The sequence below is a fragment of the Chiloscyllium plagiosum genome, unplaced genomic scaffold, assembly GCF_037043375.1.
Source record: "Chiloscyllium plagiosum isolate Xiang-an unplaced genomic scaffold, Cpla_swu_hap1 HiC_scaffold_38, whole genome shotgun sequence".
In the NCBI taxonomy this organism is placed as follows: Eukaryota; Metazoa; Chordata; class Chondrichthyes; order Orectolobiformes; family Hemiscylliidae; genus Chiloscyllium; species Chiloscyllium plagiosum.
In genome coordinates, this window is record NW_028270176.1 from 37,528,057 (window position 1) to 37,545,139 (window position 17,083).

The window sequence follows — 17,083 nt, forward strand, 5'->3', positions numbered from 1 at the left end:
TTACTGACATAATCCCTCACAATAGAACTAGTTAGAGACATAACTGAACAACGGAGAGATGTGAGTGAGGAAAACTGGTCAATGGACTAGCACATGGCTCTGATCCAGACGCAGTTCAACATTTGTAACAATAACCTGTAAACAGCCATGTCCTGCAAGTATATCTCTTCTGGTATAGCACCTAAACTCTGTAATTCTGTACCTTGGACCTGATCCTGAATGAAGGTGTTATAAAGGTGATGGGCTCCTGCAGCACATGGCATCTTACATTGAATCCCTCATAAACCATATCCAGTGTATGTTAGCCCCAACAATGTCAGTATCCAAACAGAATTGTACAGCTCCATTGATGGCCAGCATCATCCCAGCCCAATGATCTTGTGTGTGAATTGAGTTGGAAATCTCTGTGTAAATGTTTGCAGCATTGTTCTAACCGTTAACAGCAAAGTGTCTTTACTGAAGTTACGATAGCCTTTCATAATACCAACTTTTAGATTGTCCAATAAGCACAAACGTCCTTGTACTTAATAATAATTTGGTCTTGGGTGTGGGAATGAGATTTATCATTTCAATGCTCCTTACTGTGAGTTGTGCACTGTTTTCATCATAATGTTGTTATAAAAGTGAACGGAATAAATGGGTGGATTTTAGATTAGATTATGTTTCCACACTGTAATGTAATGTAATCTAAAATCCACCCATTTATTCCGTTCACTTTTATAACAACATTATGATGAAAACAGTGCACAACTCACAGTAAGGAGCATTGAAATGATAAATCTCATTCCCACACCCAAGACCAAATTATTATTAAGTACAAGGACTTTGAAAATATACAATTATTTTCTCTTGTATCAATATTTTGAACTAATAGTCGACTCTCTTGCTCCTCAGATGCTGTCTGAACGGCTGTGCTTTTTTCAGAACCATACTTTTTGACTCTGATCTCCAGCATCTGCAGTCCTCACTTTCCTGGACCCAACCAGCCAGAGCTCACAAAACCCAAAGTGCAGTGTCCAGAATTGGGCAGGTCTGAACAATATTTTACATGCTAATTTATTCATGGAATATGATAAGACCAGTACTTATTGCCTGTCTCTTGTTGCCCTTGAGAAGGTGGGCGTGAGCTGTCACATTGACCCGCTGCAGCCCATGTGCTGTACGTAGACTTACAATACCATTAGGGAGGAATTTGAACTAGTGACACTGAAAAAATGGCAATATGCTTCCCAATCAGCTCGGTAAATGGCTTGGATTGGAACGCGAACATGGTCGTCCCATGTATCTGCTTTCCTTGTCCTTCTTGATGGTCGGGGGGTCAGAGATACGTTGTAAGGAGCCTTAGGAAATTTCTGCAGAGCACCGTGTAGATGGCAGACATTGCTGCTTCTGAGTGTCAGTGGATGAGGGGTGAAGCTGCACTCACACAGGCAAATGGAGGTATTTAATTACACACACACATTCAACATGACTCTATTTGATGGGAGACAGGCTTTCCGAAATTTTGAGGTGATCATTCCTGTAGGATTTCTTGCCCCTGATATATTCTTGTAGCCAATGTATTAATATGTGTCAAAGTGTGGCGCTGGAAAAGCACAACAGGTCAGGCAGTACCTGAGGTACAGGAGAGTCGACGTTTTAGCATTAGCCCTTCACAGGAATGGGTAATGAAATTATATGGTCAGTCCAGTTCTGGTTAACGGTAATCCCCGGGATATTGCTAGGTGGGTGTTCAGTGATGGTGGTGCATTGAACATTAAATGAAATGGTACCCTTTTCTATTGTCAGAGGTAATTGTTGTCTGGCATGTGTGTAATGGAAATGGTACTTGTCACTGTTAAGCACATACCTGCATACATCCAGGACCTGTTGCATTTGGACAAGAACTGCTCCAGTATCTGAGTAAATCACGAATGGTGTTGAACATTGTCCAATCATTGGCAAACATCCCCAGTTGTGACTTTACTTGAGTAGGGGTGGTCATTTATGAAGCAGCTGAAAATTATTGGGCCTTGGGCAGAGAGATCACTTAAAGCTCACTGATGCTGTCCCTCTCTCTGAGCTAGGAAGCTTGCTTCTAGCTCCACCTGCTCCAGAGGTGTCTAACAACATATGTGAACAGAATAATGTTGCAGTATCTTCCCCAAGGTGCTGAGTGAGGACTTGGTTAGCTCAATCAGTTGGACGGCTGGTTTGTAATGCAGATTAATGCCAACAGTGTGGGTTCAGTTCCAGCACTGAAGGAGGTGCCTGAAAAGGGCTGTCTTACTCACCCTCTCCCTTGCTTGAGTCATGTTGAATATTCAGTTAAACTGCCGCTAGTCGCATCTATCTAACAAGAGAACAGCCCTATCATCCTGTTGGTGTATGGTGCCTTGCCTTTCCATTTCTGGTCTACAGGTTTACTCGGAAACCCCTCCCCGGGGACCTGCGGCGGAGCTGAGATGGCTGCTCCCCACCAACCCCAGCCACCTTCCTTTGTACCAGGTATGACTTCAGCCAGTGGAGGAGATTCCAATTTTGCTGTTAATCCAGGATATGACACTTGGTCAAATGCAGTTATAATGATGTTAAGTGCAGTCACTGTCACCTCAACTCGAGAATTCAGCTGTGTGTTCTCTTGTTGTACATCGTTAAACCAAGGCTTCAATGTGCCAAAGGGATGAGAGCCCAAACTGAGCTTCAGCGGGCAGGTTGGTGTTGAGGCAGTGCTGCTTGATCCCACTGTAGATGACATCTTCCATCACTTTATTAATGTGATAATAAACGAACAGAACCACAACATTAATGTTGGGAATTAGAGCAATGGGGCAGTCATTGATTGTCTGAAGTTTTGTCTGTGTGTGTACAGGACACACCCTGATAGTTTCCCACATTGTCAGGCAGGTGCCAGTGCTATATCAAGCAGGAAAAGCTTGAATGGAATGTTCTCAGGGCCCACAGCCTTTGCATTCCCCATCTCCTCAGCCGTTTGGAGTTACCCCACACAGTGAATAGACTTAGCTGATGACTGCTATCTGGAGAAGACTAAAATAGATCATCCCATCGACACTTTGGTCTGAACATTTTTGTGAATGTTTCAGCCTTAGCTTTTCTATTGTTGTACTGGGCCCTTTCATCATTGAGGAGGGTGATATTTGTGGATCCTACTCCTCCAGTTAGTTGTTTGATTGACCACACAATTCACGCTGATTGCATGCGTCAGGATTGCAGAAATGAGGTATGATTTGTTGGTTAGATCTGTCTGTCACTGGATTTTTACGCTATTTGGTAAGTAAGTGGTCCTGTTTGGTAGCGTCACTTCATTGTGAGGTATGCCTGGTTCTGCTCTTGACCGGTCCTCCTGTATTCCTCATAGAACAAGGGTTTAACCCCTGGCCTGATGGTCAGGGTAAAGTGGAGCATATGCCAGGCAGTGACAGTGACAATTGTGCTAGAGTACAATTCTGTTGTTGTTGGTAATGACCAGAATCCCCTCACACAGGCCAGTGCTGTGTTCTAGATCTCTTTGAAATCTTTACCATTTAGCATGGTGATAGTATTTCTCACATGTGTGCTCATGCATGTGTGTACACACACACGCACACACACTATTGACAATGTAAAAGTGGGACTTTCTCTGTGGAAATACTGTATGCCCTGTCACCATTCCCAATATGGTCCTCGATCAATGTGTCTGCAGCCGGTAGTTTGGTGAGGATGAGGTCAAGTATGTTTCTGCCTGTCAGTCGTTTCCTCCCGGTTCGGTGCAGCCCCAGTCCAGCAGCTATGTCCTTTTGGACCCGACCATCTCGATCAGCAATGCTGCTGCTGAGCCCCTCTTGGTGGTGGGGTTTGAAATGGCCCACCCAGTATACATTCCCCAGCTCATTCACTCTGTCAGTGCGTCCTCCAAGTGTTTTTCAATGTAGTGGTACACTGTTCCACCGCTCAGGCAGTGGAGTCATCAGGAGGTTTCCATTTCAGTGTTTGATCTGACACCATGAGGTTTCGTTATGTCACATTGTTGCTTGAGGAGTCTGTTGAATGCCTTTCCCACATCTCGCCCTTGTCCCCAGACATTAGGAAAGAGGGATTTCCAGTGTCTGCACTGCTTTTAATTTTTGTCACTATCAATCGAATGGCCTCTTCTGTACTGTATGACACTCAGTCTATGAGTCATGTGATTGGACAGTCCAGGTCTCAGTCCTTCAGATCCTCCAAGTGCCTTGTCTATTCCACAGATTTCTACAATATTTTCTCGAAAAAGACATTGCACAATTCCATTTTTAAACTATCTACGTGTATCTCTGTATCTTTCCCTGCCATCTCCTCTAGCCGCGACATCCATTTGTATCTCAGTAACCCTCCATACCTCCACAATCGTTATCTCATACTGTAAATTCCGCCAGCCCCTGCACGCCTCCCTATCTCTCTAATATCCAGCTGTTACACTTCTCCCCATATCCTGTGAATGAATTATAAAATATCTCAATAACATGTTCTAGCATGCACAGGCCACGCTATCTCTCGACCACCTCCAGCCTTGCTTTCCTCTCTCTGTAACATCTCCAGGCTTGCTTTTCTATCACTGTAACATCGCCAGCCTTGCTTTCGCATCTCTGTAACATCTCCTGCCTTGCTTTCCTCTCTCTCTGTAACATCTCCAGTCTTGCTTTCCTCTCTCGATGGAACATCTCCAGCCTTGTTTTCCTCTCCCTGTAACATCTCCAACATTGCTTTCCTCTCTCTCTGTAACATCTCTTGCCTTGCTATCCTTTCTCTCTGAAACATCTCCAGCCTTGCTTTCCTATCACTGTAACATCGCCAGCCCTGTTTCTTCTCTCTGTAACATCTCCAAACTTGCTTTCCTCTCTCTCTGTAACATCTCCTGCCTTGCTTTCCTATCATTGTAACATATGCAGCCTTGCGTTCCTCTCTATCTATAACATCTCCAGCCTTGCTTTCCTCTGTCCCTGTAACATCTCCTGCCTTGCTTTCCTCTCTCTGTAACATCTCCAGCCTTGCCCTCCTCTCTCTGTAACATCTCCAGCCTTGCTTTCCTCTCTCTATGTAACATCTCCAGCCTTGTTTTCCTCTCTCTGTAACATCTCCAACATTGTTTTCCTATCTCTCTGTCACATCTCTGGCCTTGCTATCCTCGCTCTCTGTAACATCGCCGGCCTTGCTTTCCTATCACTGTAACATCTCCAGCCTTGCTTTCCTTCCTCCGTAACATCTCCAGCCTTACTTTCCTTTCTCAGTAACATCTCCAGCCTTACTTTACCCGCTCCCTGTAACACCTCCAACCTTTCTTTCCTCTCTCCCTGTAACATCTCCAGCTTTGCTTTTCTATCTCTGTAACAGCTCCAGCTTGGTTTCCTTCAGACCTCAGTGAATTGGTTTTTACGCACCTCAGTGAATTGGTTATATATTTGCTCCTGCATTTCCATCTTTCTGGGGCTCTATAAAATATCCCCAGCAGTGTGCCTGTCATCGTTTGGAACCTCACCTCGACCCATAATGCCTCATTTAAAGACACGTCCAAGATATTGTCTCTCCTTACTGCAGTAACTGTTCTTTAATTAATAATGCAACACCACATCCTCTTTAACACCCTCTCCTGTCCTGACTATAGTTCCAGTACAACAGAATACTGAGTTGTTAGCCCTGACCTCCCTCAAACACGTCTCTGTGATGGCAAAAATATTCCACCTCCACATGTCGACACATGCCATTGTCACAACAGTCTGTCTGATAATACTCCTAGCATTAATGTAAGCTGGAATATAACACCTGGAATACTCTGTGTATCGGAGTTCCTCAATCATTCACTATTTGTTATCAGGCTGCCAAACCATGAACCAAAATTGTAACTCTGGGACTGAATGAATATTTGTTAAATTGTAATTTTTTTTTTAAAAAAAGAATGTATTCATCAAGTGCAACTTTCCAGAACTGAGCAGTCAGCTCCACATACAATGAGTTTCTGATGGTTAATTCCCCCCCTCAGTGTGCAGCGGGGACAGCCCTCAGTAATGGAGAATGTGAGGATTGCAGTTGATGGAGATCAGAGTCGAAAAGTGTTGAATTGGAAAAGCACAGCATGTCAGGCAGCATCGGAGTAGCAGGATAGTCGATAGTTCGCGCATGAGCTCTTTATCAGGAAGGCATTGGTGCATTCCTTTTTCTTTGATTCCGTGATTTGCAGCACTGCTCAGCAAGGCAGCACTGTATATAGCACTGAAAAGGAAAGCAGTCAATCAATTGGTTGGACAGGGTGTAGACAGGTTGAGGGGAAATACAGACTGATTGACGTACAAACATAAGGATGGATAAATCCCCTGGGCCAGATGGGATATACACAAGGTTCCTCCAGGAAGTGATGGAAGAGATTGGTGTGACTTTGGTAATAATATATGCGTCTTCACTGTTCACTGGAATAGTGCCAGATGTTTGGAGGGTGGCAAATGTTATCCCCTTGTTCAGGGAAGGGAATAGGGATAGCCCTGGGAATGATAGAACAGTCAGTCTTACACCAGTGGAGGGCAAAGTATTGGAGACGATTCTGAGAGACAGGATTTACAATTACTTAAAAAAAACATAGTCTGATCAGAGGTAGTCAGCATGGCTTTTTGAAGAGCAGATCATGCCTCACAAACCTTATTGAATTCTTTGAAGATGTGAAAAAAACATGTTGATGAAGTTAGACCAGTAGATGTGGTGAAGACGGATTTCAGAAGGCGTTTGATAAGGTTCCCCGTTGTGAGCTCATTCAGAACGTAAGGAGGCATGGGACGCAGGGAAATTTGGCTCTCTGGATACGGGCGTGGCTGGCCCATAGAAGACAGAGGGTGGTAGCAGATGGAAAATATTCAGCCTGGAGGTCAGTGAGCAGTGGCTTTCCACAGGGATCGGTTCTGGGGCCTGTGCTCTTTGTGATTTTTATAAATGACTTTGATGAGGAAGTGGAATGGTGGGTTAGAAAGTTTGCCGGTAACATGAGGGTTGATGGAGTTGTGGGTAGTGTGGTGGGTTGTTGTAGTTTGCAACAGGACATTGACAGGATACAGAGCTGGGCTGATAAGTGGCAGATAGAGTTTAACCGTTAAAAGTGTGAATTAATTTAATTTGGAAAGGTTGCATTTACATACAGGATACAGGGTTAAAGGCAGAATACTTGGCAGTGAGGAGCAACAGAGGGATCTTGGGGTTCATGCCCATAGTTTCCTCAGTGTTGCCACCGACGTTGATAAGGTTGTTAAGGAGATGTATGATGTGTTGGCTTTCATTATGGGGGATTGCGTTTAAGAGCGGCGAGGTGAATGCTTAGGTCAATAAAGCTGAGGTTCAACCACACTAGGAGTATTGTGTTCATATCTGGTTGCCTCAGTATAGGAAACATGTGGAAGCCTCAGACAGTGTGTGGAGGAGATTTACCAATATGCTTCCAGGACTGGAGGACCCGGCATAGGGAGAAAGTTTGAGGGGGCTGGTGCTTTTCTCCCTGGAGCGAAGAAGGATGCGAGGTGACTTGATAGGGGTATACAAGATGTTGAGAGACATAGATAGATTGGATGGCCAAAGTCTCTTCCCATGGCAGAAGTGGCTATCAACAAGGGCCGTAATTTTAATGTGATTGGAGAAAGGTTTCGGGGGCTGTCAGAGATAGGTTCTTTACACAGAAAGTGGTGGGGGCAGAATGCACCGCCAGTGGTGGTAGTAGAGTCAGATACATTAGAGATATTTAAGAAGACTTTTGGATAAGCACATGGAAGTTAGTACATTGACGGTTATGTAGGTTAGTCTGATCTTAGAGTAGGATAAAAGGCTGCCAAAACATTGAGAGCTGAAGCGCCTGCACTGTGCTGTACTGTTCTATGTTCCAAGTTTCACTCAGTTTGTGGATTCTCGTCAGTGGGTGAATGTGGGAGGAAGTGAGGCGGGTGAGGGAGTGAGGCGGGTGAGGGAGTGAGGTGTGTGAGGTCAGGAATCTGGGGTGGGGCGTTAGAGCAAGACTTCCAGTTTTGATGTGATTTGTTACATTCACCTGAATGTCAGCACAATATGTGAGGTTTCCAAAACCAGACAAAACTCACCAAGTTCAGTTATTAAAACGATTCTTGGCTTGCCGTTTGCTCCTAGTTCCTTCAGATACATTCTGTTGGATGACCTATGAATTAGTATCTGAGCATCCACAGGCATGTACAATTTTATTTTGATCCTGGTTAATTTAGTGGATATAGTTTCAGAGGGTTCACTGTGAGACAATAGACTGTCCGTTTTGACCGTTTTCACCCAGTGTCTGGTCCAGGGGGCAGATGTATGGAATCTGGAGGTCATGCCAGATGTCATCACCATAAGTAACGTGTGCGATGTGATTATGACACTCCATGCCCATACATCTGCTCCCTGGGCCAGGGTCTGACTGATGATGAATTTATAAGGCATGGTTCCTGGTCAGTCATTGGTAACTAATTTAGACAGCATTTGTACCTACACTGAGAGCAGTGATAGGCTGTTGGTTAGTTTCCTCCTGCTCAAGGCGGATCCAAATGAATCTCTGTCAGAAAATGTTTGAATGACTGCCCTGACCCAGGTTGGAAACTGTCTGGTCAGATTCAGGAGCAGGCCAGTGTCTCACTCAGTGCCACAGGCAGCTGTGAGGTCCACTAGCACTGTACCCGAATTCAGGACTTTTGGAATCCACTTTTAATGTTGTTCATGATGTAAAGTGATGGGTTTACTGACCTGAATAATGATCAGGAGTTTGCCATGTTTGTGAATTGGGCAATAATAAGGTATAAGCTACAATTATTCAACTGAGCAATAACTGCATCATCTCTGAAAACAATTAAGTTGATTCTATAGTGACGGAATTAAAATATAAACACGAAAAACCCTTTATTATACAAAAGGAAGGAATGACATTTTGTTTTGTATCGAAAACTAACATGTCTGGCTATTTTGGTGATCACAATTACACATTGAATCTCAGTATTCAAATACATACATTGTCGCTCTATCAGTTACAAAGTGGCTGACCTCTAACTGATTACATATTCAGATTGAACAAATAATTGAAAAATCAAATAGACTTACAACTCTTACACATTTAAATATAATCAATCGATTTAATTTCACACCTGAAATATGTGAGCTTCAGCTATTTGCCAACAATTCTATTCGTTTTAAAATAATGATGGAAAAAGATAGACGAGATGTAAATGTTAATGTTCTAAATTGTAGAAATGCCAATTTTGATGGTATTAGGCAATAACTTTCAAAAGCTGATGGCAGCAGATGTTCGCCGGGAAAGGGATGGCTGGAAAATGGAAAGCCTTGAGAAATGAGATAACAAGAGTCCAGAGACAATATATTCCTGTTAGGCTGAAAGGAAAGGCTGGTAGGTGTAGAGAGTGCTGAATGACTAACTTAATTGAGGGCCTGGTTAAGAAAAAAGAGGAAGCATATGACAGGTACAGGCAGGATAGTTCGAGTGAATCCTTACAAGAGTATAACGGCAGGAGGAGTTTACTACAGAGGGAAGTCAGGAAATCAAAAAGGGGACATGAGATAGTTTTGGAAAATAGATTTAGGGAGAATCCAAAAGGACTTTACAAATACATTGAGGACAAAAGGGTAAATAGGGAGAGAATAGAGCTCTCAAAGTTCAGCAAGACAGCCTTTGTGTGGAGCTGCAGGAGTTAGGGGAGATACTAAATGAGTATTTTGTATCAGTGTTTACTCAGGAGAAGGACATGGGCGATGTAGATATACAGAGAAATAGATGGTGACATCTGAAAAAATGTACATATTACAGAGGAGGAAGTGCTGATGTCTTGAAATGCATAAAAGTGAATAAATCCCCAGGACCCGATCGATCAGGTGTAGCCTAGAACTCTGTAGGAAGCTAGAGAACTGATTGCTGGGACTCTTGCTGAGATACTTGTACCATTGATAGCCACAAGTAACGTGCCAGAAGACTGGAGGTTGGCGAACGTGGTGCCAGTGTTTAAGAAAAGTGGTACGGACAAGTCAGGGAACGATAGACCAGTGAGACTGACGTCAGTGGAGGGCATGTTGTTGCAGGGAATCCTGGGGGACAGGATGAACATGTATTTGGAAAGGCAAAGACTGATTAGAGATAGTCAACATGGTTTTGTGTGTGGAAAATGATGTCTCACTAACTTGATTGAATTTTTTGCAGAAGTAACAAAGAGGATTGATGAGAGCAGAGCGGTGGACGTGATCTATGTGGACTTCAGTCAGGCATTCGAGAAGGTTCCCCATGGGAGACTGGTTAGCAAGGTTAGATTTCATTGGAGTACAGGGAGAACTAGCCAGTTGGATACAGAACTAGCGAAAGGTAGAAGATAGAGGCTGGTGGTGGAGTGTTGTTTTTCAGATTGGAGGCATGTGACCAGTGGAATATCACAAGGATCGGTGCTGGGTCCACTACTTTTTGTCATTTATATAAGTGATTTGCATGTGAGTATAAGAGGTATAGTTAGCAAATTTGATGATGACACCAAAATTGGAGGTATACTGGACATTGAAGAAGGTTACCTCAGATTACAAGAGGATCTTGATCATATGGGCCAATGGGCTGAGGAGTGGCAGATGGAGTTTAATTTAGATAAATATGAGATGCTGCATTTTGGGAAAGCAAATCTTAGCAGGACTAATACTCTTAATGGTGAGGTCCAATGGAGTGTTGCTGAACAAAGAGACTTTGGAGTGCAGGTTCATTGTTCCTTGAAAGTAGAGGAACAGATAGGTAGGTTTGTGAAGAAGGCATTTGGTATGCTTTCCTTAATTGGTCAGAGCATTGAGTACAGGAGTTGCGAGGTCATGTTGCAGCTGTACAGGACATTGGTTAGGCGACTTTTGGAATATTGCGCGCAATTCTGTTCCCTTTCATATCGGTAGGATGTTGTGAATCTTGAAAGTGTTCTACGAAGATTTACAAGGATGTTGCCAAGGTTGGAGGGTTTGAGCTATAGCTGGTGGTTGAATGGGCTATGGCTATTTTCCTTGGAACGTTGGAGACTGAGGGGTGACCTTAAAGAGGTTTATAAAATCATGAGGGCCATGAATTGGGAGATAGACAAGGTCTTTTCCCTGGTGTGGGGGGAGTCCAGAACTCGAGGGCATAGGTTTAGGTTGGGAAGGAAAAATATAAAAGATATGCAAGGTGCAACCTTTTCACACAGAGGGTGTTTTGTTATGGAATGAGCTGCCAGAGGAAGTGGTGGAAGTTAGTACAATTGCAATATTTAGATGGTGTCTGGATAGGTATATGAATAGAAAGGATTTAGAGGGATATGGGGTGAGTGCTGGCAGGTGGAACTCGATTGGTTTGTGTTATCTTTCGGCATGGATGGGTTGGACTGAAGGAACTTTTTCCACGCTGTACATCTCTTTGAATCTGTGACTGTAATTTAGAAATGACAATAATTTGATATGTACTGTCAAATAAATGGCTTATATCATTAAATTGTAGCATACAATAGTTGAAATCTTGCTGTTTTAGAATGAATGATAAAGAACAAAGAACATTCCAGCACAGGAACAGACCATTCGGCCCTCCTAGCCTGTGCAGATCCAGATCCTCCTATTTTCTAAACATGCCACCTATTTTCTAAGAGAATGTTGCCTGCCCATTCATATATCTGTCAGATACATCTTAGATAACGCTATTGTACCTGCCCCGATCTCCTCTGCTGGTAACACGTTCCAGGCTGCCAGCACCGTATGTGTAAAGAACTTCCCACATATATCTACCCTAAACCCTTCCCCTCTCACTTTGAACTCATGACGCCTAGTAATTGAGTTCCAAAATCTGGGGAAAAAGCTTCTTGCTATCCATCCTGTCTATATCTCTCTTGATTTTGTAGACCTCAATCAGGTCCCCCTCAACCTTTGTCTTTATAATTAAAATAATTCTAATCTGCTCAATCTTTCTTCATAACCAGCACCCTCCATACCAGGCAACATCCTGGTGAACCTACTCTGCACTCTATTCAAAGCATCCACATCCTTTTGGTAACGTGGTGACCAGAAATATATGCAGTATTTCAAATGCGGTGAAACCAAAGTCCTATGCAACTGTAATATGACCTGCCAACGTTTGGAATCAACAGCTGATCCAATGAAGGAAAGCATGACATATGTTGCCTTGACCAGTTTACTGACCTGCGTTGCCACCTTCAGGAAACAATGGACCCAGGTCTCACTATATGTCAATTTTTCCCAACAATTTTCCGTTTACTGTATTGTTGCTCTTGAACTGGATCTTCCAAAATGCGCCGCCTCACATTTGCACAGTTTGAACTCCATCTGCCATTTCTGTGCCCATCTCTCCAATCTATCTATATTCTGCTGCATTCTCTGACATTCCCCTTCACTATCTGCTACTCCACCAATCTTGGTGTCATCTGCAAACTTGCTAATCAGGCAACCGATGCCTTCCTCCAAATCATTAACATATATCACAAACAACAGTGGTCCCAGTGCAGATCGCTGTTGCATACTACTGGTCATAGGTCTCCATTTTTAGAAATCCTCTTCCACTACTACACTTTATCTCCTGTTGGCCAGCCAGTTCTCTATCCATCGAGATAAAACATCCTGGACCCCATACGGCATCACCTTCTCCATCAGCCAACCCTGGAGAACCTAATAAAACACCTTACTCAAGTCCCTCAGTATCTTCTCCAGAAGCTTCCCTACCATTGATCTGAGGCTCGCCAGTCTATCAATACCTGGATAATTCCCGCTATCCTTCTTAAACAAGGAGACAGCATTAGCAATGCTCCAGTCCTCCGGGACCTCACCCATGTACAAGGGTCCTGCAAAAATATTTGTTAAAGCCCCAGTTATTTCCTCACTCACATCCCTCAGAAACCTGTGGTAGATCTCATCCAGACCTGGGAGCTTGTCTACATTTCTACCTTTTAGAATATCCAAAACTTCCTCCCTCTTTATGTCGACTTGACCCAGAGTACGCAAAGATCTATCCCGAACCTCAACATCCAGCATGTCCCTCTCCTTGGTGAATGGGACAATGAAATGTTGCCCTTGAGCCAACCCATGGTTGAGTCTGATTGATCAGGGTAAATGAACCTGATCATTCCATTGGCAGATCCTCCTTACCTTCCAAAAAGGGCGTGAAGACTTGGAAGGATAAGAATCCCCACAAATCCCCACACAGTGCAGTAACTGGAGAATAACCAGGGAAAGAGAAGACACCTCCAAGATCATCAGAAGTACAAGAAGACATCATCAAGTAGAGCCCGGTCAACTTCTAGTGGGGTGGTTTGTGATCATCCAAAGTTAAGTTAAAGCATAAGATATCGTGTAAAGTTTATCATTGCGTTATAGTACGTTTTATTGTTCTATATTAATTGTGATCAATAAACAAATATTGTTTGTAAGAGTTAACTCTGTTCTTTTGCTGAATATAAGATTTCAATCACACTGTGCACCAGATACAACACCTTCCTAATTGCTCACTCAACCTACAAGTTTACATAGATACAATCCTGAACTGGAACTCGCAACTCTCTTTGTACTTCAGACTCCTGATGTTTCTCTACACTTACAAAGTAGTCTGTGACTGTATTCTTCCTACTAATGTGCATCATCTCACACTTTCCCAAGTTGTACTCCATCTGCCACTTCTTTGCCCACTCTCGTAATAGTTATTCAGTTTCTCATCTATTATTTGTTCCACACGACTATCTCTCCAGCGTCATTTTCCAATGCCCCAATATCCACTTCTGCTTCTCTTTTGCCTTTTATATGTCTAAAGAAACTCTTACAATTGTCCTTTATATCACTGGATAGCTTAACCTTATATTTAATCTTCTCCGTCCTTATTTCTTATTTTGTTGCCATCTGTTCATCTTTGAAGCTTCCAAATCTTCTGGTTTCACACTGCTATTTGCTATGTTATCTACTTTCTATTTTCCTTTTACGCCAGCCATGACTGTCCCAGTCATCCATTGTTGCCTCATCCTCGCTGTGCAATGCATCTTTTACCTGTGGATAAATCTCTACTGTGACTCCTAAATTGCTCGGAGAAACTCCCGCCATTATTGTTCCACTGTCTTTCCTGCTCGGCTCCTCTCCCAGTCAATTCTATCCAGCTCCTCCCTTGTGTCTTTGAAGATGTCTTTAGTTAGCTGTAATATTAACTCCGATTCTACTTTCTCCCTCTCAAATTGAAGAGGAGGTTCAATCATGGTATGATCACTGCCTCCGAAGGTTCCTTTATCTTCAGCTTCCTTATCACGTCTGACTCACTGCACAGCTCTAAATCCATGATTGCCCATTCGCTCGTTACCTGCACCATAGGCTGCTCCAAAAAGCCATCTTGTAGACATTCCACAAGTTACTTTCCTTGCAAACCACTACCACTGATTTTCCCAGTCCACCTGCATATTGAAATCCCCCCAGTCACTGTAACTTTGCCTTTCCTACATATCGTTTCTATCTCCTCATCTATCATGCGCCCCAGCTTCTGACTACGATTTGTCGACCTGTACATAACTCCAACCACGGGTTTTCACCTTTACGGTTCTTCAATTTTACCCACACACATTCCACACCATCTGACTCTATTTTAAGTAATGGAACTGAGTGATGCGACTGCAAAACACTTTAGCATTGTCTCAAATTTATAGTTTAGACATGCAGTAATAATGTTTCATTGTCAATTACTTTGCAATATGGCCACAGTGTATTTCTTTGGCTAAATATTCTGTCTTTATTATGGAAGAATACAAAATTCAGCGTGGGTTTCCTCCGGGTGCTCCGGTTTCCTCCCACAGTCCAAAAATGTGCAGGTTAGATGAATTGGCCAAGCTAAATTGCCCGTAGTGTTAGGTGAAGGGGTAAATGGAGGAGAATGGATGAGTTGCGCTTCAGCGGGTCGGTGTGGACTTGTTGGGCCGAAGGGCCTGTCTTCACACTGTAACTAATCTAAAAAAAAACTTGAAACTGTTCGAGAAGGAACATATGAAGAGGACATGAGTCTATAAGGAGATTAAGGTGGGTCAAGTGAACAGGCAAATATTGGTGTATGGAACATCGTAGGACAAATGTGTCTGTGCTAAAAGATATTGGCGGGTTGAATGGAAACGTAGTGTATTATTTCAGTGGAGAGATTGGCTTTAGGCACAGAGGAACCGGAACCGGGCACTTGGATTACAAAATAAACATTTTACGTGTACAGCAAATTTTTAGGGAGGTAAGACAAATGTTGAAACTTTCTGAAACAGAATACAGTTGGGACGATTTTGTACAGATTTACAATGTAGTGGTGTAACCACATCGAGAGAGCGATGGCCACAATGATATGAAATGCAATCCAGAGAAGATTCACTCAGCTGACTCCTGGGAGGAGCGTTCATTTCAGGAGGAAATCTTGAAATGACTGGCTCTGGATCTGCTGGGGTTTAGGCGAACAACATGTGGTCTTGCTTAACCTCAAAATATTCCAAGTAGTCTTTCAAGTTGAATTCTAAAACAATATTTTAGCTTGTGTGAGAGATTACCATGAGTGGATGGAGAGTAAAACAGAAAAATGTCTCTATTAAGAAGATGGTGATTTGGTGTCATCCTCTCAGAGTGTTGAGTCTTTGTACAATTCTCTTCCCAGACAGCGATGGAGGATAAGGCATTGAATATTCCTCAGGCAGAGGCAGGCAGATTCTTGACTAAGAATGATGCACGAACATTGTAAAGACAAATGAGGAATGTGCGATTGAGGTCACAATCAGATCATCCACGACCTTATCACATGATGGAGTTATTTTGATTCCTTACTCCTGATGCTAGGTTTTACATTTTTCTTGTCTTTAGATACTGAAAATAAAATAACACAGTTCTCACAATTTCAAAGACAGCGACAAACTCTTCAGATCAACAAAATGCCCTTGTTGTTTAATAATTATTAGAAAATCGGATAGTCTTCGTAGTTCATTTGGGATTTTAATGGAGCTAGATCAGCATTAATCGCCCTTGAGAAGTTCCAGTCCAGTTGATGTTGATCCATCCAAGTGGCTGTTGAGAGGGAGTACCAGCACTACATCTCATGTGCTGGTTTAACTGTGAGTAAATATTACTGGTGAGGAACAGCTCGCACGTTAACAGACTCTTTGTCAATACGAATATATGGGAAGGAATTTATTAGTCTTCAGAGAACTAGCAACCTTACAGGAGAAGTCTATATAATAATGAAACAAAGTCTGTTTCTATGTTATTGGTGAACTTAAAATAATGGTGTCAAACAGCTGGAATAATGTTGATGCTGTTGTTGGACGATTCTTACACTGAGCATGTGAATTATCCTGGATGATTTCAGAGATGGCTGGGCTGTCCTAGGTTGAGTAAGTGTTGATACTCCATGGGATGATGCTTGTTTGTAATCTCACCACTTACTGAGCACAGTTCATTGGAACAAACCAAGTCCAATTGGTTGCTGCTTCAGAATATATCAGACATTTCATGGCTGCCACCACATGGAATCATGTAATAAAGACACTGCCCGTCGAGTCTGCACCACCCAGTGCTGATACAAGTGTTTTATAATGTTTGTGAGGTTACCTTCCTGAACCACCCTCCCAGGCAATGCATTTTTGACACATATCATGCTCTGGGTTCGAAACAGATTTCACAAATCCTCTGTTGGTATATTATCTTTGACTTCAAACGTATTTCTCATTGTTTTTGACCCTTTGACAAAGGGGAACACTTGTTGTCTGTTCACTGGTCCCATACCTCTCATGCTATAATACACCTCTGTCAGGTTCACCCCTCACCTTTCTCTGCTCCAAAAGCAAATCTAAACTATCTTCATGGTTTGTGTTCTCGCTTATCTTGTTACGTCTTCCAAAGTGCATCTCACACATTTCAGTGTTACCTTTTATCAGACATTGATCTGGCCATCTGAAAATCTGTTGTACCCTCCTGTAACCAACACGTTCCTGCTCACTGTGACCCACCTGGATAATCATTTTGTCTTCTACAACATTGTTTATCATCGTCCAACATTGTTTATCAACCTCCAACATCCCCCCCCCCCCCCACATATACC